Source organism: Coregonus clupeaformis, chromosome 12, assembly GCF_020615455.1.
Source record: "Coregonus clupeaformis isolate EN_2021a chromosome 12, ASM2061545v1, whole genome shotgun sequence".
Taxonomy (NCBI): domain Eukaryota; kingdom Metazoa; phylum Chordata; class Actinopteri; order Salmoniformes; family Salmonidae; genus Coregonus; species Coregonus clupeaformis.
Genome location: NC_059203.1, coordinates 51,351,541 through 51,377,302, shown reverse-complemented (window position 1 = coordinate 51,377,302; position 25,762 = coordinate 51,351,541). Strand labels below are relative to the sequence as shown.

Genomic DNA, 25,762 nt, shown 5'->3' with positions numbered 1-25,762 from the left:
GCTGTTTTGTTGTATATTTACCGCGACATTCTGTAAATTCAGGTGCATTGTGGAAAAATGTTGTTTGAGGGGAAAGAATCACTGGCACATTAACATATTTCGAGGCGTGCTTTGTAAGTGGCTATATTTGTTGCACCCATTAGTGAGAATGCTGTACCAATTTAACTGATATGTTGTAGTAGTGCCTTAACAAGTGGGGGGGAAAAAGTATTTAGTCAGCCACCAGTTGTGCAAGTTCTCCCACTTAAAAAGATGAGAGAGGCCTGTAATTTTCATCATAGGTACACGTCAACAATGACAGACAAATTGAGAGAAAAAAATACCAGAAAATCACATTGTAGGATTTTTAATGAATTTATTAGCAAATTATGGTGGAAAATAAGTATTTGGTCACCTACAAACAAGCAAGATTTCTGGCTCTCACAGACCTGTAACTTCTTCTTTAAGAGGCTCCTCTGTCCTCCACTCGTTACCTGTATTAATGGCACCTGTTTGAACTTGTTATCAGTATAAAAGACACCTGTCCACAACCTCAAACAGTCACACTCCAAACTCCACTATGGCCAAGACCAAAGAGCTGTCAAAGGACACCAGAAACAAAATTGTAGACCTGCACCAGGCTGGGAAGACTGAATCTGCAATAGGTAAGCAGCTTGGTTTGAAGAAATCAACTGTGGGAGCAATTATTAGGAAATGGAACACATACAAGACCACTGATAATCTCCTTCGATCTGGGGCTCCACGCAAGATCTCACCCTGTGGGGTCAAAATGATCACAAGAACGGTGAGCAAAAATCCCAGAACCACACGGGGGGACCTAGTGAATGACCTGCAGAGAGCTGGGACCAAAGTAACAAAGCCTACCATCAGTAACACACTACGCCGCCAGGGACTCAAATCCTGCAGTGCCAGACGTGTCCCCCTGCTTAAGCCAGTACATGTCCAGGCCCGTCTGAAGTTTGCTAGAGTGCATTTGGATGATCCAGAAGAGGATTGGGAGAATGTCATATGGTCAGATGAAACCAAAATATAACTTTTTGGTAAAAACTCAACTCGTCGTGTTTGGAGGACAAAGAATGCTGAGTTGCATCCAAAGAACACCATACCTACTGTGAAGCATGGGGGTGGAAACATCATGCTTTGGGGCTGTTTTTCTGCAAAGGGACCAGGACGACTGATCCGTGTAAAGGAAAGAATGAATGGGGACATGTATCGTGAGATTTTGAGTGAAAACCTCCTTCCATCAGCAAGGGCTTTGAAGATGAAACGTGGCTGGGTCTTTCAGCATGACAATGATCCCAAACACACTGCCCGGGCAACGAAGGAGTGGCTTCCTAAGAAGCATTTCAAGGTCCTGGAGTGGCCTAGCCAGTCTCCAGATCTCAACCCCATAGAAAATCTTTGGAGGGAGTTGAAAGTCCGTGTTGCCCAGCGACAGCCCCAAAACATCACTGCTCTAGAGGAGATCTGCATGGAGGAATGGGCCAAAATACCAGCAACAGTGTGTGAAAACCTTGTGAAGACTTACAGAAAACGTTTGACCTGTGTCATTGCCAACAAAGGGTATATAACAAAGTATTGAGAAACTTTTGTTATTGACCAAATACTTATTTTCCACCATAATTTGCAAATAAATGCATAAAAAAATCCTACAATGTGATTTTCTGGATTTTTGTTTCTCATTTTGTCTGTCATAGTTGACGTGTACCTATGATGAAAATTACAGGCCTCTCTCATCTTTTTAAGTGGGAGAACTTGCACAATTGGTGGCTGACTAAATTCTTTTTCCCCACTGTATATAGGGAACAGATCAGAGTGACAGTGGGTCTTAAACCTTTAAACATACTCAATCAGACCAACCATGACTGACTGATTAACAAATTGACGGACTGATAATTGTTAAATGTTATTTGATTGAATGCATTTTTTTGGGGGGTGGGGGTCTTTTGATTTGATTAACTTAAGTTGGATTGATTATGTATTGTTTGAATTGTTTATTATTTTGAAGTTTAGCTAAATTTGATTTGAAATGTTTTCATCTACAGTTGAAGTCAGAAGTTTATATACATTTAGGTTGGAGTCATTAAAACTTATTTTTCAACCACTCCACAAATGTCTTGTTAACAAACTATAGTTTTGGCAAGTCGGTTAGGACATCTACTTTGTGCATGACAAGTAATTTTTCCAACAATTGTTTACAGACAGATTATTTCACTTATAATTCACTGTATCACAATTCCAGTGGGTCATCTGGAAAACACCTTGTCCGGAGAAGACAAGGTGAGCACTACCATCAGTCCTGTGTCATGCCAACAGTAAAATATCCTGAGACCATTTATGTATGGGGTTGCTTCTCAGCCAAGGGAATGGGCTCACTCACAATTTTGCCTAAGAACACAGCCATGAATAAAGAATGGTACCAACACATCCTCCGAGAGCAATTTCTCCCAACCATCCAAGAACAGTTTGGTGACGAACAATGCCTTTTCCAGCATGATGGAGCACCTTGCCATTAGGCAAAAGTGATAACTAAGTGGCTCGGGGAACAAAACATTGACATTTTGGGTCAATGGCCAGGAAACTCCCCAGAACTTAATCCCATTGAGAACTTGTGGTCAATCCTCAAGAGGCAGGTGGACAAACAAAAACCCACAAATTCTGACTAACTCCAAGCATTGACTATGCAAGAATGGGCTGCCATCAGTCAGGATGTGGCCCAGAAGTTAATTGACAGCATGCCAGGGCGGATTGCATAGGTCTTGAAAAAGAAGGGTCAACACTGCAAATATTGACTCTTTGCATAAACTTAATGTAATTGTCAATAAAAGCCTTTGACACTTATGGAATGCTTGTAATTATACTTCAGTATACCATAGTAACATCTGACAAAAATATCTAAAAACACTGAAGCTGCAAACTTTGTGAAAACCAATACTTGTGTCATTCTCAAAACTTTTGTCCACGACTGTACATTACATGATGACCAAACCGGCTCCACGTGTGCACCCTCATGCGCATGTTGATTTTGTCTATCACCACCAGATGCGTTCATGACACACAGGTTAAAATACCAAAACCAACTATATTCATTTGGGGAGAGGTCGAAACACATTAAACATTCATGGACATTTAGCTAGCTTGCCGTTGCTAGGTTATTTTCCCTGAAATGCATATGGTCCTTTTTTTTGCTGGATCTTTGAAGAATTTGTATCAATTTTGAGTCACACAAAATCGTGTGTTCTCTACTCCAACAATTAATACACAGATAAAAGGGGAAACCTAGTTCGTTTTTTGTTAATTTTCTTTGATTGATCTCTCCTCGTTCGTTTTTCTTCTTCTGTAGATTTTCTATGGCGTTTGGCAACCAACTTTAAGGTGCATTACCGCTGCGAATTGGACCGGAGTGTAGACCTCATTCGTCTTTAAATCACCCACGTGGGTATGCCAAGTTCTAGTTTAGCGCCAAGTTCTAGTTTAGCGCCTGGCTTCGCAGAAGCACGTTGATGCGTGCAAGCGGTTTGGATGAAATGATTGCATAACATGTACGTGTACATATATTTTTCCAACGCTTGCGCACGCAACTACCGCGGTCTCAAAGCTGTCTCATACCAAACTAGTTTACATGATTTAGAATTTGCTGTCATCTAGTGGCAATCTCAGAGAGGTTTCTTTGCCCCCTGGCAATGGACGAATTCTAGCCAAACACAAAGATCTCTAATCAAATTTCAATGGTCCAATCTGAAAAATCTATAACACACACACACACACACACACACACATTTGGAGCTCAGTAATACAAACATAGACAGTTAACCGTTAACAGTTAATATAATTCATCTTCATATAAATAGAGAGAGATACACTGTTTTTCCCCTTCTCGGAGTAAGATATTAAAATGTTCAGATAGACACAGAATTGCAGTCACTTAGCTATCTAAAGGCCTATTATTTTTCTTGTTGCCTAAAGTAGTCTGCCACTGAAAAGATAAGTCGGATAATATATATATTGTGAGAATGATTGATTTGAGAATGAATCAGGTGTGCTGAGGTAGGCTATGAATGACGCATATCACGTGACACAGAAGCGTGGCCTTTCCTTTGCCTCCCGCTGTTGCTCCTAAAAATTGTAACAGGAAAGAGGAAGGATGAGGAAGGACTTCGAGAGCAAAATAGGGCAAACCTACAAGCCATCTACAAACTATAAATCACAATAGGAGCACCGGAACTGTGAGCCGGTCAGATTCATATTCGTCAGCTAGGCCTACTGTGAGTGGCTTTTACGTTTTCAGAAAAAAACATTGAAGTGCGAGAAGGGGACACCTTGGTCATTGCATGGACCCCATGTCCGCTAACGGGATGTGACAATAAACAGCGAGACTGTTATCATAGTTATGGGATTTCCACGCTCAGTCAATGTTAGCTAATTGAATTATAAACGTGGCAGATCGTTATGGGGATGTGTCATAGTTTTAGATCTAGGATTATAGGACACCACTCATCGATAACCTACAGCGGGCGAACGGGTGCTAATGCTGGGCTAGATGGAGAGCCCGGGCAGCAGGACAATTGTTCCGACCTGGAGCTTCGGGATCAACGCAGAGTGGAAGAAAAAGCACGGATGAAAGCAGAGATAAAGAGAAGTCGGAACATAGATAAGAGCCTAAAAGCAGAGAAGAGAGAATACAAGCAAACCCATAGGCTTCTGCTATTGGGTAAGTTAACCTAATCTACAGCGTTGTCCTCTGCACTGTAGGCTATATTTGGCCATATATCCATAAGGATCTCAGCTTGGTGATCATTTGCCAACTGGACAAGTAACCTATCAACTATGACTGCATAAGCTAGTTCTGTTTCAGTGTTATTCTACCAATTTATCAAGACAAATACTTTTACTTCCCTGGGATATCAAACTGTCTGGCTACATTGTTATCTCAGTTGCCTATTCTACACACCACTGTGTTTGAAGTTATTGATGTCCAAACAACGCATTATTTTGAGGGACTGTTTGCAAACAAGCAGCAGCAGTGTGTATTAGAAAGAGACATCTACACCCCTATTCATCGCTTGTTATTACAAACACAATACTTATTGTAGCCTATAGTTTATTTGGTGGATGAATTAAGAAACTACATGCTGCCTTGAGGGTATATTTACATTTACATTTTAGTCATTTAGCAGACGCTCTTATCCAGAGCGACTTACAGTTAGTGAATACATATCTTTTTTATACTGGCCCCCATATGAGAACAGACTGATTCTCAAATGCTTGCTATTTGAGCAATGAGAAGAAAACCACATCAATTTTGAAGAGCAGACGCACACACACACACACACACACACACACACACACACACACACACACACACACACACACACACACACACACACACACACACACACACAAACAAAACATTTTCCATGACATGGAGGCAAGGGTTCTGCTATTGGGTAAGTTAACCTAATTCACTGTGTAGTCCTCCGCACTGTATTTGGCTATATCCATAAGAATCCATAAGAACAAGGAATCACTGCTTATGGCTTCTTATAATCGCTTATGGAAGTACTGTATTTTTCCCCTCAGGAGAATCAATTTTTTTCATCTCCACTTCAGTTTTTTCCTGTGGAAGGCGTTATTTTGCTTTGCTCAAGTGAAGGAGAACATATTTAATTTATTTTAAACCCTTGAATTGAAAGAGTGTTTGCAAAGTAAGGCCTTGATATAGCCTAGTTATAAACTGTATCACAAGGAGGCCCTTAGCTCTGTTGCCTTTATAAAAGCTGCCCCTTTTTTCTAAGTTACACAAGGAAAGGAGGGCAGTTTGCAGACACAAATGGAAGAACTGTGTGGGCTCTGTGACCAAAATACACCAGTCATGCGGGCTGTAGGTTTAAAAACAGACTGGACATGAACAGAACGAGATGATAAGTATGCTTGTGAACAATGCTCTAGTAATCCAGCCAGGTGTGAGTTAGTTAGTTATAGGTTATTCATTGCATTCTCTTCATTGTACTCCTGATGCTCTCCATCCTGTTAGCTAAGCCTCTCTTCTGTGTCCTTAGGGGACCTCTTGTTGGCGTTTGAAATGTACATTAAAAAAACAAAAAACAGAAAAGGTACACGTATGATTGTGTGCAAAAATGCTAATTTGTAGAAAATAAAAGAGGAGTACGATTATTATTAGGACTGTTCTGGAGCTTTCGCTTTGTACTTTCTGTGTTATGTTTAAATGAGTCCTCATGTAACACATCATACGTACAGTGCCTTCAGAAAGTATTCATACCCTTTGACTTATTTCACATTTTGTTGTTACAGCCTGAATTAAAAATTGATTAAATATATTTATTTCTCACCCATCTACACACAATACTCAATAATGACAGTGAAAACATGTTTTTAGAAAATTTAGCTAATTTATTGAAAAATATAATACAGAAATAACTCATTTACATAAGTATTCACACCCCTGAGTCAATACTTTGTAGAAGCACCTTTGGCGAGTATTCTAGCTATTAGTCTTTTTGGGTAACTCTCTCTAAAAGCTTTGCACACCTGGATTGTACAATATTTGTCCATCATTCTTTTCAAAATTCTTCAAGTTCTGTCAAGTTGATTGTTGCTCATTGCTAGACAGACATTTTCAAGTCTTGCCATAGATTTTCAAGCCGTTTTCAGTCAAAACTGTAACTAGGCCACTCAGGAACATTCAATGTCGTCTTGGTAAGCAACTTCAGTGTAGATTTGGCCTTGTATTTTAGGTTATTGTCCTGCTGAAAGGTGAATTCGTCTCCCAGTGTCTGTTGGAAACCAGACTGAATCAGGTTTTCCTCTAGGATTAAGGCATGTGCTTATAGCTGTATTCCGTTTATTTTTTATCCTAAGAAACTCCCTAGTCCTTGCTGATGACAAGCATACCCATAACATGATGCAGCCACCACCATGCTTGAAAATATTAAGAGTGGTCCTCAGTGATGTGTTGTGTAGGATTTGCCACAAACATAACACTTTGTATTCAGGACAAAACTTTTTTTGCAGTATTACTTAAGTGCCTTGTTGCAAACAGGATGCATGTTTTGGAATATTTGTATTCTGTACAGGCTTCCTTCTTTTCACGCTGTCATTTAGGTTATTATTGTGGAGTAACTACAATGTTGTTGATCCATCCTCAGTTTTCTCATATCACAACCATTAAACTTTGTAACTGTTTTAAAATCACCATCGGCCTCATGGTCAAATCCCTGAACAGTTTCCTTCCTCTCCGGCAACTGAGTTAGGAAGGATGCCTGTATCTTTGGAGTGACTTGGTGTATTGATACACCATCCAAAGTGTAATTAATAACTTTACCATGCTCAGTGTCTGCTTGTTTTATTTTTACACAACTACCAATCGGTGCCCTTCTTTGCGAGGCAATGGAAAACCTCCCTGGTCTTTGTGGTTGAAATTCACTACTCGATTGAAGGACCTTACAGATAATTGTATGTGTGGGGTACAGAGATGGGGTAGTCATTCAAAAATCATGTTAACCTCTATTATTATACACGGAATGAGTCCATGCAACTTATTATGTGATTTGTTAAGCACATTTGTACTCCTGAACTTATTTAGGCTTGCCACACTGTAAACCCCAAGGCATTTTTAACTCAAATACTCTACATTTACATTTTAGTCATTTAGCAGACGCTCTTATCCAGAGCGACTTACAGGAGCAATTAGGGTTAAGTGCCTTGCTCAGGGGCACATCGACAGATTGTTCACCTAGGCGGCTCGGGGATTAGAACCAGCGACCTTTCGGTTACTGGCACAACGCTCTTAACCACTAAGCTACCTGCCACTTACTTCTAATAAAAGTTGTACTCAAAGTCAGTGAAAAGTCATTATTACTTAAAATATTTATGTGGTACTGACTCAAAACGAAATGAGAAGTCACACCAACTACATATTTTAAAGATATGATAACAAATGCACTTTTTTCCCAGCATGCTCTACTGCAGGTTGATTAAAATATATATATATATAATATCTGTGTTTTTGCATGTACATTGAGTGATTGATTGATGAAATGTTATGCTACACAAAGAAAAAAAAAAAAAAAAAACATTTCTAAACTAATCCAATCATTGAATTTTTGCACCTGTTACTGAAATGGTTGTTCCAATTTAAAAAGCTTAGGTAGTCTCCTCATACTGTTCTTAACCCTGGCAGTCATTACGAATGCAGGTTGCGGGTGAATATAAATGTCTATTGGATACTATTGGATAGCATAATGCTGGCTAGATTCCAATAGGAATTACACATCACTTTGCAAGCCAGCATAATGTGATTTACAGTTAGGATTGAAAAATTCTAATACTTTTCCCAGGTTTTCCAGAAATCCTGGATGGAAGATTACTGGAACAAAATTAGGAAAGTTTGTGGAATTTTACAACCCTACTTGCAGGCCTGATGTGGCCTGTAAACCTATGAGTTTCAGGGCACTGTATAAGGCCTTATGATATACATATGTAATAATTCAGTTATAATGATAATATTCCCCTAAGAACTCACTTTGTGAAGGCCACCGAACTGAAAATTAACAAATTCAACAACAAATACAGTCATGGGTGATAACTCTACAATTCGATCAAAAAGGCAAGATACAATCGGAAATTATTGGCGGCGTGGCTTAGTGGGGTCGTTACATTTAAGTATACCTTACAAAAAAAACTGCATTTGTATTACTCTTATGAAGGTAGTACTGCTCACTTCAGCTATTTAAGTTTCTTAACTTAATTTTGTTTAGGTAATCGGTTTCCTTAATATGTTTGAGTAGTCAGAACTTATCCAGTTTTACAGTGCATAACAAAGTGGTTGGAATACTTATTGACTCAAGACATTTCAGCTTTTAATGTTATATTCATTTAAAAAATGTTCTACGAACAAAATTCCACTTTGACATGATGGGGTATTGTGTGTAGATCAGTGACACAACATCTACATTTTATCAATTTTAAATTCAGGCTGTAACACAACAAAATGTGGAAAAAGTAAAGGGGTGTGAATACTTTCTGAAGGCACTGTACTATAATAAGTATCATCCATTTTATAGGTCCAGTGACTTACATTAGCCACATTTTAGTAACTTAGACCACTTTTCATGTTATCAGTTCCACATTTTCATCTTTATTCTTAGCCAGATAATTTTTGTTGTTGGGGGGGACTCAAATCCAGTGTGATTGCTAAGAATCCTCAGGTATGATACAATTGTAACTAAATTCCTATATGACTATTCTATTAGTTCTGCTACAAAATAATTGTGTACATGTGCAAGGGCTTAGTAATGTTCTTATTGTTGTGACTATCATATGGAGCCAGATACCTGCCAAAAGATTGAACGTACGTATCGTTAGGATCGTAAGAAAATCCATACGTACATTGTTAGGATCATAAGAAAAGCCATGCATGAAACATGAACGTAAACGAGAAATGTCATCTGTGAACATACAAACACCATGTTACGATTACGGACTAACATTTTAGGCTTGAACAAATCTTGTGTTGCAATTCTGATGTACAATAATATCTTTCAGAGTTTTGGCAGTTTCATCTCACCAACAAACAAAAAAGTACACCAAACGGCCTGTGAGGAGTGCTACCTGAAAAAGCATAATAGAGTATTAAAAAAAGTCAGGGAAACTGGAAAGAGGTATCCTGCATGTTTTCAAGTTAAAAGTATCCATTCTCTATTACTCCTCAGTTGAGTTTACTTCACATTTAGGTAGCTAATGTAATGGATTTGTTTGCCAGCGCAAGTCTAGATAGCACTAGCTGTATTATGCCTACAACAGTGAAGTTTCAGTCTGCTAGGTGTATCTCTACAGCATGGGCATATCTCTGGGTGACGTGGACATCCCATGCATGCACCTTATCAAAATATGACTAATTCAATACTGGGCTCTGTCTGCAATCATAACCAGTAGTACAGTTGAAGTCGGAAGTTTACATACAACCTAGCCAAATAAATTTAAACTCTGTTTTTCACAATTCCTGACATTTAATCCTAGTAAAAATTCGCTGTTTTCGGTCAGTTAGGTTCACCACTTTATTTTAAGAATGTGAAATGTCAGAATAATAGTAGAGAGAATGATTTATTTCAGCTTTTATTTATTTCATCACATTCCCAGTGGGTCAGAAGTTTACATACACTCAATTAGTATTTGGTTGCATTGCCTTTAAATTGTTTAACTTGGGTCAAACGTTTCGGGTAGCCTTCCACAAGCTTCCCACAATAAGTTGGGTGAATTGGTCATTATGGCCAAACAGTTCTATTTTTGTTTCATCAGACCAGAGGACATTTCTCCAAAAAGTATGATCTTTGTCCCCATGTGCAGTTGCAAACCGTAGTCTGGCTTTTTATGGCGGTTTTGGAGCAGTGGCTTCTTCCTTGCAGAGCGGCCTTTCAGGTTATGTTGATATAGGACTCGTTTTATTGTGGATATAGATATTTTTGTACCTGTTTCCTCCAGCATCTTCACAAGGTCCTTTGCTGTTGTTCTGGGATTGATTTGCACTTTTCGCACCAAAGTACGTTCATCTCTAGGAGACAGAACGCGTCTGCTTCCTGAGCGGTATGATGGCTGCGTGGTCCCATGGTGTTTATACTTGCGTCAAGCGTTGGCGTTTGGTGTGTGCAACCCTGGCGGTTAGGTGGGTCATTATGGCCAAACAGTTCTATTTTTGTTTCATCAGACCAGAGGACATTTCTCCAAAAAGTATGATCGTTGTCCCCATGTGCAGTTGCAAACCGTAGTCTGGCTTTTTTATGGCGGTTTTGGAGCAGTGGCTTCATCCTTGCAGAGCGGCCTTTCAGGTTATGTTAATATAGGACTCGTTTTACTGTGGATATAGATACTTTTGTACCTGTTTCCTCCAGCATCTTCACAAGGTCCTTTGCTGTTGTTCTGGGATTGATTTGCACTTTTCGCACCAAAGTACATTCATCTCTAGGAGACAGAACATGTCTCCTTCCTGAGCAGTATGACGGCTGCGTGGTCCCATGGTGTTTATACTTGCGTACTATTGTTTGTACAGATGAACTTGGTACCTTCAGGCGTTTGGAAATTGCTCCCAAGGATGAACCAGACTTGTGGAGGTCTACAATTATTGTTCTGAGGTCTTGGCTGATTTCTTTTAGATTTTCCCATGATGTCAAGCAAAGAGGCCCTGAGTTTTAAAGTAGGCCTTGAAACACATCCAGAGGTACACCTCCAATTATGTCAATTAGCCTATCAGAAGCTTCTAAAGCCATGACATCATTTTCTGGAATTGTCCAAGCTGTTATTTTTTATTTTTTTGTAGTCATTTAGCAGACGCTCTTATCCAGAGCGACTTACAGGAGCAATTAGGGTTAAGTGCCTTGCTCAAGGGCACATCGACAGATTTTTCACCTAGTCAGCTTGGGGATTAGAACCAGCAACCTTTCGGTTACTGGCACAACGCTCTTAACCACTAAGCTACCTGCCGCTTTCAATTTAGTGTATGTAAACTTCTGACCCACTGGAATTGTGATACAGTGAATTATAAGTGAAATAATCTATCTGTAAACAATTGTTGGAAAAATTTGCAGCCAAAGTAGCCAAAACTATAGTTTGTTAACAAGAAATGTGTGGAGTGGTTGAAAAACGAGTTTTAATGACTCCAACCTAAGTGTATGTAAACTGTATATTTTGATTTGTTTAACACTTTTTTGGTTACTACATGATTCCATATGTGTTATTTCATAGTTTTGATGTCTTCACTGATATTCTAGAATGTAGAAAATAGTAAAAATAAAGAAAAACCCTTGAATGAGTAGGTGTGTCCAAACCTTTGAATGGTACTGTACGTTCAACCTTTTGGCAGGTATCTGGCTCCATACTATCACCCTGAACACAAATAATTTGTACACAATACACAAGTTGCAAATAATTTGTACACAATACACAAGTTGCTCCTTATTATGAGGGAAACTTCCATTAAAGGAACAGGGGGATCAAGGAAGGCACACAGAAATTCCAAACAGCTCAGGAATTCTCACTAATGGGTGCAACAAATATAACCTCTTACAAAGCACGCCTTGAAATATGTTAATGAGACAGAGATTCTTTCTCCGCCCACAACATCTTCCCACAATGCACCATAATTCACAGTATGCTGCTGTAAATATACAGCCAAAAAGTACTTTACTGTAAAATTGCTGTAATTTGCCATTGAGCCCCCATAATGCATTGCTCTTTACAGTACTGTACTGCAATATAGAGTTACAGTAGCTTACTGTAAAAGTATTGCTGTGAATTTACAGCAATTTGTTAGTGTAAAGATGAAATAAGTTATGATGAACTTCACAGGGTGGTGAAAGTGCAAAGTGATGAGCTTGATGCTCCTTTCCAATAAATATCAAGGGTCTTATTCTGGTGACATGATGATCGATGCTTGACTGCCGTTTGACAAATACACATATTCTCGCTCTTATCCATAATAATCATGTAGACTAGCCTACCTGCACTGTGTGAGCTATTGGCTAGAGTGCATGTGCCATGACCAGAGTAGGCACATTTGCTATTTAACGCAACAGTTTTTGTGACAAATCTATCAGTAGAGTTGAAAATGTGATGGAAACACATTGAACTTTCGATTTTTGATTCAGTAGATGGAAACTACTAGCAAAAAATTACATTTTGGGTGCACTACATCATCACAGACTGATTTTTATCCGCAACAAGTCCGTTTGGTGGAAACACACCACTGGTGGAACAATTTGCATATTTCCTTTATGCGTATTTTAGAATATTAGCATGAAAATCTGTTGCCAATTGGATGGAAACCTAGCTTGTGTAACAATATGTCCCAAATGTCACCTTGGTGAAATAGCAGGGCATAAGGAACATAAGCGGTCGCTTAGGGCCAGCCGCAAAATGTGTACAATTGTAGAAAATGTGCTTTAAAACCACAACATTTACTCTTTGCCCCTTGGCAAAATGCGTAGGATTCCAGTAAATTAACTTTGAAACTGCATTTTATTTTCTTTGCGCCGTCAAGAGAGTTCACCACTAAAATGTTTTACTCGCGAGGTGGGGGGCCCCCAAACCAAGTCTTGCTTAGGGCCCCTAAAAAGCTAGGGCCATTCCTGTGAAATAGTGATGATGATGGGACAGTTCAAGGAAATATATCAGCCTATATGTTTATATTTAATCTCAAAACAGTGGGATAGTCATCTGACCATATTAGCAGAAGGACTGCCCAGTTAAAAAAAATAAGTATGTCAAAAACACTAGCGGAAGAATTTGAGCTCTGATATTAGTCTGTCATCATTGTTGACAACACCCATGACAATAGGTTACACAAATGATAATTGGGCAACTATCAATTCACCATAGACCAATTGTTAGGTTAGGCCTTCATGTTAGAGGACTTGCATAGACTTTATATCGTGATTCAGAAACAGACCCCGTCTTTACACCACATAGGCCTACTCATACAGTTTGTGCTGTGGTCAAGTGTAGATACATCTGTTGTTAAATGCAGTGGGAAATCCGAATTTTTGAAAGAACATTAAGGAAGACTGGTATGTATGAGGGCGGGGCTGATACTATTTCACATATTGGGAAAATAGCAAAACCCAGGGAAGCAATAAATTAGTAAGCCTATATCTGGCTAGAAATGCAATGTGTTTAATTTGTGTTTATCACCTCATCTACATATTAATCCATAAACGAATTTATATCAAGATATACGTACATTATTTATAAAGGGGTTTATAAGTAGGTTATTATGAATTTAAAGATGGTTTATAGTAATTTAATAAACATTTGTGACACATTGGTTGAAATTGTGCATTTATTTGGTGCTTGCAGAGTAGTGAAGTTTCAAGCAGTTTTATAACAGTTTATTACAGATGTATAAATTATCTTTAAATTAATAGTTAAACTACCTCTTTACAAATCCTTTTGTATTTTCTAATTATTTTTATGATGGATCTATCATAATTCCAAAGCCACCAAAATATTCAGAGGTTTAGAGAGGGAATAAAGAAGTCAAGAGTGATTAGAAAGTTCCAGCACGTATACATTGTATCCATTTTATAATGATTGCAATGTATCTGTTGTTCTACAGTAGCCTACTTGCCCTGTATGGTCCATAGACATTAAAACCAGGGTATGGATGATAATTTCTTCAGAGAGGGCGCCTTTTTCTCTTCGGAATCGCAACTTCATGACGTTTTGGGCAATCATGTGATTACACTCTTGTCGTTCCCAGGGTTCAGTGAGAGCTGTTTGCCCCACCCAATCTCGCCAACGCTATCTATCTCAATGTACAATTCTCAGAGAAAATGAAAAAAATACTACAAAATACTTAAAAGAAACGAATCTATTCACATTTATTCAAGAGCAGATCTGGCCTTTACATTAAAAATAACTGTCATCGTTCGATAAATTATTAGGCTATATATCGCAGTATGTTCATATATATGCACATGTAGCCAGCCTATCTACCATACGAATTCAAAAGGGATACAAAGCTTAGACTGACAGCAGGCTCTACCCGCGAGAAACGGGAACATAACGGAGGATTTTCATAAATATACCTGAATCGGGGAAATTGTATTTACTGCATACAAGAAAACCTACTGGAGTCCTTGTTTGCCCAGAAAAGCTTACCGATGTAAGGAGAAATACAATTTACAGCGGCAAAGAAAAAGACCGAGAGAAAGGCCTTTTTGATCTGGACAAACCCCAAAAGCAACCAACATCTGTGACGAGGAGGGGAAATAAATTAATATCATTGACTAAAACATGATATAGTTGACACGGATACGTTTTGTCCTGGATTTAAAAGACATTCGGATGAAGAAGGAAGCATGGCGTAATGATCCACATGCCGTCATTTTAGTGGAAATATTAATTTTGCAAAATAAATTATCCTCCTATCTGCTCGGCCCGTCTCGCTGAGGTTGAGGGCAAATTGCAAAAGAAAAGGGGAATACGCTTTGATGGAACAGCAAATGTTTTGAATGGCAGTAGTCAGAATTCTACCAGTGAAACCGATGATGGGTTCAAGAGGAGACATTTGCTAGAATTCAGTGTGGATTTCAGCTCCACTGCAAGACGTCGTGGGAATCCCGACTCGAGAGACCGTTCATGTATATTGTAGCGCTGAAGAATCATATTCACATTGAAATTAATCTTGATGACTTCATTGTGGATTTACAGTGAAAACCTTATAAGAATCAACCGTCTAAGAGGGCGGTCCGGGTATCGTCATTAGCAACACCACTCTGTTCTCCCTGAATGATCTATTGTAGCCTATAGATAATTAACAGTAATATGTGATATAGGCTACGGTCTGTGGAGGCCTTGATCATCTACAGGTTACAGTGGTTTTATTCTGCAACTGGCAATACAATATAAATGTCACCCATCTTCATCAAGGTGCTTTTCTCTTGGGCCAATTTAGGAATCTAGAATTGTTGTATTATATTAATCCCCCCACCCCCGACCCTTTAATTGGGTTTTTGGGAAGATGGGTTGTCTGGGCAATAGTAAGACTGAAGACCAACGTAATGAGGAGAAGGCACAGAGGGAAGCAAACAAAAAGATAGAGAAACAGCTTCAAAAAGACAAACAGATATACCGAGCTACTCACCGGCTACTACTATTAGGTAGGTTTCTGACATGTTAAAGTTATTGGTAAATTGTTTCATGCCATGCTTAATGTGGGTATCCCAGCCATAGTTATTGTGGCATTTGAGAGTGGCAAGGGTCTGACATTGTAAATGACCGTTTTTTTTTTATGTAGGCCTAGGTTCCTCCTAGGTAGGCCATTGCACAAAGACCATTCAATTTGTTTTAATGGAATGGGTTTTACGTTTGTTTGTGCTGTCATTTTTGATAGGAGTTTGTTCTTGTCACAGGCCTACACTGGCAACACTTGTGTCCTGTCATTTGAAGCACGCTGCACAGCTGGACATGAAAGCCACCAACACCCTTATTTGCAACATTGTTTATTTTTCCAGAGCAAAATTGTTGCATATGATTCCACCCGACTAGGGGAATTATTGCTTGTGGTGTAGGCCTAGCAATATGTGTCTATAGGCCTGATTTACGAAGAGATTTACCTACAAATAATAGGCCTCAAGATTGTGCAGTTTTCATCATCATACACTACGTTCTCCTTGAAGTGCTTTCAATCATAATTGTTGCGAATACCAGTACTGACTTAGTTGACAGTAGGCCTAGGGTGACGCATTGCATCAAGTTGCTCCTTGCTATGTAATAACACTGTAATTACTCAAGTAACACATTGTATTATCATGTTGTTACATAGTAATTGCTTTATAATTGTATAGTAATGGAGTTGTTCCTATTACACAAGTACAGCATAACTGTATTGTGTGGGTTATAATGTCTGGAAGTAACAGCTACAATGCTGTTTTCTTTCACACAGACAGATGATTAGTGTCTTCTTGACTTATGATTCTAGAAAACTTGATCAATCATGTAATACCAAAATATTACCTAAACTTCCAGTTTTTCTTTAATTGGGTTGATTTGGTAGGGTCCTCCTCATCATTGGCATACAAAAAAAATGGAATCATGTTCTACATGTTGACCTTACAGTATTAGGCCTAATGACAATGCAAACTTTGATTCCTCCAAACATTGATTCCTGTCTGAAGTGACAATGACTAGGGTCTCTATTAACTCTGGTAGGGCCAAAAACAACATTATTCATGCACTGCAAGAATGAACTTTTGGATACATGAACTCAACAAAACCATGTTCACCGTGTTTACCTCAATGGAATTGATATTGCCCTAAAGAGACCACTGTCAAGTGAGGTGTTTTTAAAACATATATCTTCCTCTTTTCTCTGTTTACAGGTGCTGGTGAATCTGGGAAGAGCACGATAGTCAAACAGATGCGAATACTGCATGTGAATGGCTTCAATGCAGAGTAAGTATTATTTTTCCCAATTTCATAAATCTTTGCAGAACCGTGTCAAGCACATATTATTTTGTAGGAGCCACTTGAAGGCCATATGGGTCTTACTCCATTTATATTACACAGATTTGAACTCTAAACGGGGAACCAATGTCCTAGGATTCTCAGGCTGATTAGTCGCTCCAGGGCACAAATGCGTTTTTCTTTTGTGACCAACTTTTTATTTAGTTTTGTCCTTTTTTTTCAGAGGGGGGTTTACAGGTACAAAAGCGATCAAATAATGCATACAAAGATAACCCAAACCCACAACTGCGTCCCACCCCAGAGAGGCCAGGGGGGCCAGTATGAAAATGTATGCACTCACTAACTGTAAGTCGCTCTGGATAAGAGCGTCCGCTAAATGACTAAAATGTAAAATGTAATGAATGTTTGTCACCAGAGAGACTAGGTGTTAGTTATTCCTATAGGTGAAACTCTGCTTGAGTTAATTGATCATATTTACGAAGTTTATTGCTCTAAGAATTGCCTATTTTTTCAACAGTTTTTAAACAACAAGTGGTTGGTAAGCTCCAAAAATACAACAGGTCCTTGAAGTTGTTTTTGAATAGTTTGAAATCACATGCATAGCCTACTCCTACTATGTTCATGCTATTGAATCTTTTTCTAGCACTGCTCATCGAGAGAAAATTCTGAGGTTTTTGGTTTCACCAGCTTCTTTTCATAGTTTCTATAGTATGTGATATAGTACGCCAACATCAATACTGTAGAACCTTTTTAAGAAAAACTGTAATTTGCCTCAAGCGTTTGTTTTCCCCAACAATATGAGTTCATGCAGGCTTCATTTCTGTGGATTCTGACTGCTCATGTACACAATTATTCGGATCATTCCAGAACTACAATGATCAGCAGTGTTTCCGCTGCAGTCATTTATCTGTGGCGCTGGGACACAGCAACATCTTTGCCGACACTCCAAAAAATATTTCTGCCGAGACGCACTTTGAAGATTAACAGTCCAGATTTACTTTTCCGCTGCAAACAAAACGAGTAATGAATAGATAAACCAGACCATAGTAGAATAGTTCATCTATGGGAGATAAATATTCCTCTCAAGGCGCATTCAAGTTGTGAGTGCCATAGGGAGGGAAACATGCATTCTGACAAGCAGTCTATGCACAACAATTCATAATGCAATTGCGAAATGACAGCAGTTTTAATGACCTTTGTTAAAAAGAGGGGGATCCCAGCTTTCCATTCCTACTTTATTTATTTCTCAACTCCTAAATATGCGAGAACTGCACCATTTGAAGTCCTCAGTTTTTAGCACAGCATGGTTAAGCACATTACCACTCTGCAATTTGCAGTGAGTGCATAGGGGAGAGTGGGGCTGAATGTAACTGGGTCAATTGTAGGGTAACTTGGGGTAAAACGCCACCATACCTCAAAATAATTTTTGGGGAGTGACTTTCCCCAACACTTTTGGAATGACATGTCACCAATTCTTAGTTGAGCAAGAGTAGTGGCAACCAGGAAAAGTGTTGGGGGGGGAAATGAAGCGGTTTCTGTGAGAAGTACAGGCAGGGACGTGTAACCCTGGGTGGTGTTTTACCCCAAATTACCCTAACAGGTAGGCCTACATTATATTCACTGTGTTTATGCAAGTTTTTTGGGACATAAAATTCATCAATATGATGCTAACTAGTTAAAAGATCACATTTGGTATCTAGCTAATGATTAGCTCAATAAGGTAAATGCAGATAAGCAACCCAATGCTCCAGCCTATTTATTTATAGCCACTATGCCGCTATCAGTTGGGCTTAGGGTTGGGCGATGTCAACCTTTGTCCTATCGTGATGAAGTACCCATAAAACATCGTGATATACAATGGTATCGCCTCCAATTGCCCCCCCCCCCAAAAAAAATAAAAAAAAATAATAATAATAATAATAATAAAGACAGCTAAAAAGGACCACTAGCATGAGCTCGCATGTTATGGGAAGTACGAGAGGAATCATTATATTTTGGAGCCAAATATTTTTTAGTAGCCTATTGGAGATGTGTCACGAAAGACATGTATGTCTGTGAGTGCCTACGCGCAAGACAGCCTCGCTGACTGTGCATCGTGTGATGGGTTGTAAATCATTCAGGGCCCGGCTGCAGAGCATGCAACTCTGCTGTCCCCAGAACTGGATAATTATTCAATTATTCTTATTAGGCCTAGGCTTCTATACGTTGTAGGGAGTTTCTATACATTGATAATAATAGGCTATGGAAATAGGCCTACTCTACACATAATTTCTTTCATAAGCTTTGCTCAGCTGTAAGTTTTTTATTTTGAATTCTCATTAGATTTTTCCATCTTGATATTGTTTGCTCAAATTCACTTCTTTTTGCATGTAATATTTGTCATTCAAAATAAAACTGTGATAGAGGCTCGACTATAGACTCTGACTTTCAAAATTGTTCCCATTTGAAAGCTCCAACTTCAGGACATTACACACTTTATTAGAATATCCTATTTGCAAAATACTATTCCTAATTTTAAATTGTCTTAATGCTTTTGATAGGCTATTTTAATGAGTAGGATTTTGCTTTTGTCCGTTTGGTTCTTAACGGCAAGGAGGAGGGATGCATGCATCATTTATTTTATAATAGACGTAAGCTTTGCTCAACTGTAAGGCTTGTTCAAACTACTCGTTAGATTTTTCTATCTTGCTATTCTTTGTTCTACCTCTCTGATTATTACCTTGGGCCTATCATGTTTTTAGGTTATTCAAAAACAACGTAACTTTCTGAGAAATTAATTCTTTGATCATGAAGTAGCGCTGCGAGAGGCCGCAGGAGAAAGCCAGCATGCATAAAAACTTAAGTCATATTCTTATCAAATGGAGAGAGTCTTTTAAAATAATGACACACCGGAGTGTCCGCTATAAAAAATTTAATAGGCTTCAGCTATATGGCCCAGACCATCCGGCACTGAGAGAAAAAACTATTATATTTTCTGACTGGACATTTTGCGCCGCTTTGGTGAAAATCTTAGCTTTGTCTACATTGTTCTCTTGCATTCTGTATATTGTTTATAACATATTTATTGAAATAGGTTATGCAGGCTATAGCAAAGGAATAGGCCCTGCTGTGGGCTGCCTGGTCAGCGCTTTACTGCGTGGTGCCAGACAAGTTGAAAACCAGTGCCTTCAGAAAGTATTCACACCCCTTTACTTTTTCCACATTTTGTTGTGTTACAGCCTGAATTTAAAATGGATTAAATTGCGATTTTGTATTACTGGCCTACACACAATACCCCATAATGTCAAAGTGGAATTATGTTTTTAGACATTTTAGCAAATTAATAAAAAATGGAAAGCTGAAATGTCTTGGGTCAATAAGTATTCAACCCCTTTGTTATGGCAGGGCTAAATAAGTGCAGGAGTAAGAATGTGCTTAACAAGTCACATAAGTTGCATAGACTCACTCTGTGTGCAATAATAGTGTTTAACATGATTTTTGAATGACTACCTAATCTCTGTACAACACACATACAATTATCTGTAAGGTCCCTCAGTCGAGCAGTGAATTTCAAACACAGATTCAACCACAAAGACCAGGGAGGTTTTCCAATGCCTCCCAAAGAAGGGCACCTATTGGTAGATAAAATAAAAGTACAAAATATCCCTTTGAGCATGGTGAAGATATGAATTACACTTTGGATGGTGTATCAATACACTTAGTCACTACAAAGATACAGGTGGCCTTCCTAACTCAGTTGCCGGAGAGGAAGGAAACCGCTCAGGGATTTCACCATGAGGCCAATGGTGACTTTAAAACAGTTACAGAGTTTAATGGCAGTGATAGGAGAAAACTGAGGATGGCTCAACGTTGTAATTACTCCTCAATACTAACCTAAATGATAGTGAAAAGAAGGAAGCCTGTACAGAATACAAATCCAACACAATACATCACTGAGTACCAGTCTTCATATTTTCAAGCATGGTGGTTGCTGCATCACGTTATGGATATGCTTGTCATCGCCAAGGACTAGGGAGTTTTTTAGGATAAAAATAAACAGAATATAGCTAAGCATAGGCAAAATCCTAGAGGAAAACTAGTGTGCAACAGACACTGGGAGACAAGTTCACCTTTCAGCAGGAAAATAACCTAAAACACAAGGCCAAATATACACTGGAGTTGCTTACCAAGATGACATTGAATGTTCCTGAGTGGCCTAGTTACAATTTTGACTTAAACCAGCTTGAAAATCTATGGCAAGACTTGAAAATGGCTGTGTAGCAATGATCAACAACCAACTTGACAGAGCTTGAAGAATTTTAAAAAGAATAATATGCAAATATTGTTCAATCCAGGTGTACAAAGCTCTTAGAGACCTACCCAGAAAGACTCATGGCAGTAATTGCTTCCAAAGGTGATTCTAACATGTATTGACTCAAGGGTGTGGATACTTATGTAAATAATATTTATGTATGTCATTTTCAATAAATATGCAAACATTTCTGAAACGTTTTCACTTTTTCATTAAGGGGTATTGGTGTATCGATTGAATCCATTTTGAATTCAGGCTGTAACACAGCAAAATGTGGAATAAGTCAAGGGGTAGGAATACTTTCTGAAGACACTGTAGGCTGTACATCGTCTGTCACATCACAATGTCGTCACCATCGACGATGGCTGTCAATCATCTTCGATATCCGATAATATCGTAATATCGCCCAACACTAGTTGGGCTACAGTTGATAAGGCTTATTGCTAATAGCATACCTGCTAATATGGACCATGCATAGGCTATATGCATGGTCCAATATGTTAAAATAATTTAAACAAATCATTTTACCAATATGTTATTGGGCTCATTTCTGGAGGTGGAAATTATATTTTAGATGGTGTCAGCATAATTTTATTTTAATTAATTTTGGAGTAGAATGTCCTTTTAAAAAGTCACCAGAAGTGAGCTTCTCAGTCCTTCTACATTTTCCCTACTGCTACAATTTTGCTCCAGAGGAAACACATACAAGTCAAAAGGCATTGGCTTCTACTGATGATGGAAACAATGGATAAAGTAACATATCGGGATATTATTTTTGACAATATGTCATATCGTATTGTTTTGACTATCGCAAATATTATTTTTGCGCTAGTTGGCTGTACCTGCACCAAAACTCCAGTATTTTTCCTTCATAGCTTGTTCTCCATCTTCTTTTTAAATAGGTAGGCAATTTTTTTTACTGCACTTTTATTTCCACGACTGATGAAAACTTGTTCTCATGACTCTCTCTTGTCCCTCTGCAGCAGGCAGATGGTGAGCGATATGTTTGGAACATCGAATCGCAATACAATCACAGTATATAATCGCAACACATATAGAATCGTGAGAATAGCGATACATATTATATCGGCACCTAAGAATCTTGATAATATCGTATTGTGAGGTCCCTGGCAATTCCCAGCCCTATTGGCTTCCACATATGGCTAAATAATGTGGTCCTCTGTAGCTCAGCTGGTAGAGCACGGCGCTTGTAACGCCAAGGTAGTGGGTTCGAACCCCGGGACCACCCATACACAAAAAAATGTATGCACGCATGACTGTAAGTCGCTTTGGATAAAAGCGTCTGCTAAATGGCATATTATTATTATTATTATTATAAGATCAGATCAACTTCATTGTCCAAAGGAGAAATTTGTCTTGGACATACACGTACCACTGCTCACACATTACATGCACATCATATAATACAGATCACCTAATACAAAGCACAATTTCAAAACATATACTGTAGTAGGTAAACATTACGCACCGACACACTTGCAGACACACACACATCAGTCAGTCAGTCCGTAGCAGGGACCTTATACAGATTGTCTTGATGGTCAATTCAGGACAGATGTTGCGTGTTTAGTGTTCCACAGCTATGCACCCTGGTGTAACCTATTGATAAATACATGGAGAGAGGTGATCTCTATCATACTTGCTTCAGTTCAGGGTTGTTGCCTCAGCCTGCCCTTCAGACTAGAATGTTGTACCTACCTACTAAAAGGGGGAAAGGGAGTGCCAGTCAGTACCAGGTGCTGGAGAGTAGGATGAGGAGGACAGATAGAGGTGGGGAGTGACAGAATAATAGGGAGAGGGGATAAGAAGGGAGGAGTAGATAGAGGAGAAGAGTGGTATGGCAGAGGTGAGAAGAGATTGGTATGGCAGTTGTTTTTTTTGCGGGTGTTTTCGGGGTCTTCGTGTGAGGAATGTGGTGGAGTCTCCTCTCGGTCACACAGTGCACTGCTCTTACTCAGTCACGGAAACGCCTCAATTCTTACAACCCAGCTACACAGAGACTGATGAAATGCACGAAGAATGCACTATGTATCTGTCTATCTATCCAAATGACATTGTCTCTCCGTCGTCCATCAACGCATCAGCCCCATAGAAAAACCATTGGCTCAATCTTTGATGGATATGAAATCTCTGTGGTCGGGTCCTTTTTTTTAGGATTTTCAGACTTCAGCAATGAGTAAAGACTGCCAATCTGCCATTCTACTTTTCAGTGTGTTACTATACCTTTATGTTGATTTTGATTACATTTGGTCGCTGACTTTCTCATTTTCATGCTTCACAGGGAGAAGAAACAGAAAATTCAAGACATAAAGAACAATATAAAGGAAGCTATAGAGGTAAGTAATTGGTACTGTTTTCTGCTCATTTCTCCCTCTTGTTTTCATTGTTTATATGAGTAGTCACTACTAGTAGCCCAATAGAGGAAATCCTTCAAATGTTTTATGTATCGATTTAGAAAAAAAGTATCCGTATTTTTCTGAGTCGTTTTTTTAAAGCAATGTCTTTCCATTTTTCCTTAATTCCAGACTATAGTGACAGCCATGAGTACACTCACACCCCCAGTCAAGTTAGCCAACCCAGCACATCAATTCCGAATCGAATACATCCTGAACCTAGTAAATCAGAAGGATTTCGAATTTACGTCGGTAAGTATTTTTCTATCTAATTAACAATCACACGCTATCTCTGTCATGTTGGCATGTTTCAGGGTTTTTCTCTGACGTTGCACATCAGGAAGTCACCCTCTGGAGACTGCAGTAAAAGAGGTGGTCCAATGAACCACACTCACTTGATGAGTAATTTTGCCTTGGCTCAGTGGGCTAAAACAGTCTGGTTCGAACTAATTGGATACTGCTGTCTCATTCAGAGTTTGTGTCCCAAAAGATAATCTCCATCTCAAGGTTTTCAACTGTTGAAACTATGAACATTAGTCAAACTGGCTGCTAACGTGATATAGGTCTACGTTTTTGAATTTCAAAGGAAGAACTCTTAAGACGAGGCAGGATGGAATAGGCCCAGTCAGTGAATGGAGGAATGGGTAAATACGTGGAAATATTGGACTATAAATGGTTCCTTCCTGTATTATACTTATGCTCAAATGTTTATTCTATTCTACTGAGCCATTTACTTCATGTTCGTATTCTTATCTTTTATTATTTCTTATTGTTGTTGCATTGTCAAGAAGGAACCTGCAAGTAAGCATTTCGTTGGACGATGTATACCATGTGTATCCTGTACGATTAATACAACTTTAAACTTGGGCCAATAAGTTCCGAGTCAAACATCACATCAGTCACGGTAGCTACTACAGTATGGTGTCTGTCTGTCTGTTTGTCTGTCTGTTTTGTGGTTCAGTAATTAGCAGGTGTACTCCCCTTGGGATGCTCACAATTGAATGAGGCTCTCACCTGAGAGATGCACAGCCTGTGCCTGTTAACACTGATTGTGTTTAATAACCCTAAATGGGTCTGATGGGAGTTCACCTCTGAAACACCCTCCAAACTGTATGTTCCCAGGGCAGACAGGCAGGCAGACCGGCAGGCAGGGTAGGCAGACCGGCAGGCAGGGTAAGCAAGCAGGCAGGCAGACACCCAGGCAGGCAAGGCCTGTAAAGGTGTTCACTGCAAGTAAGCCTAACATTCCAATCCAGGTTAAATGTAATTTCTAAAGTGATTTACGACCAATATGTAGAAGACCAAGACACCATGTGCAGTATGTTAATAACTTGTTCTGATTCTGAATCAGAAGTTGCAACTAGGGCTGAAACAACTACCATGTAACTGTGTAACCGATGGTTATGGATGAAGTAAAATAACTGTCTAAATATATATATATATATATATATATATATATATATATATATATATATATTATATATATATATAGTACTGAGTGTACAAAACATTAGGAACACCTGCTCTTTCCATGACATAGACTGACCAGGTGAAAGTTATGATCCCTTATTGATGTCACTTGTTAAATCCAATTCAATCAGTATAGATGAAGGGTAGGAGACAGATTAAATAAGGATTTTTAAGCCTTGAGACATGGATTGTGTATCTGTGCCATTCAGAGGGTGAATGGGCAAGACAAAAAATGTAAGTGCCATTGAACGGGGTATGGTAATAGGTGCCAGGCGCATCGGTTTGAGTGTGTTAAGAACTGTAACGCTGCTGGGTTTTTAACGCTCAACAGTTTCCCTTGTGTATCAAGAATGGTCCACCACCCAAAGGACATCCAGCCAACTTGACACAACTGTGGGAAGCATTGGAGTCAACATGGGCCAGCATCCCTGTGGAACGCTTTCAACATCTTGTAGAGTCCATTCCTCGACGATATATATATTATTTTTTTAGGAAAGAACAGCTGACTAAAGACGGGACGGCCGGGCATTCGTGTGGTTGAGTAAGCAAGGTGTTAGAGCAAACGATGAGTAGTGTCACGATCGTCTTGAAGCGAAGTAGACCAATACGC

At 39.0% G+C, this 25,762-nt stretch overlaps 1 pseudogene; it reads left to right on the top strand.

Annotated features, from left to right (window-relative positions):
* The first annotated feature begins 4,457 nt into the window (after positions 1 to 4,457).
* LOC121578381 overlaps positions 4,458 to 25,762 on the top strand; it is a 42,538-nt pseudogene continuing 21,233 nt past the window's right edge.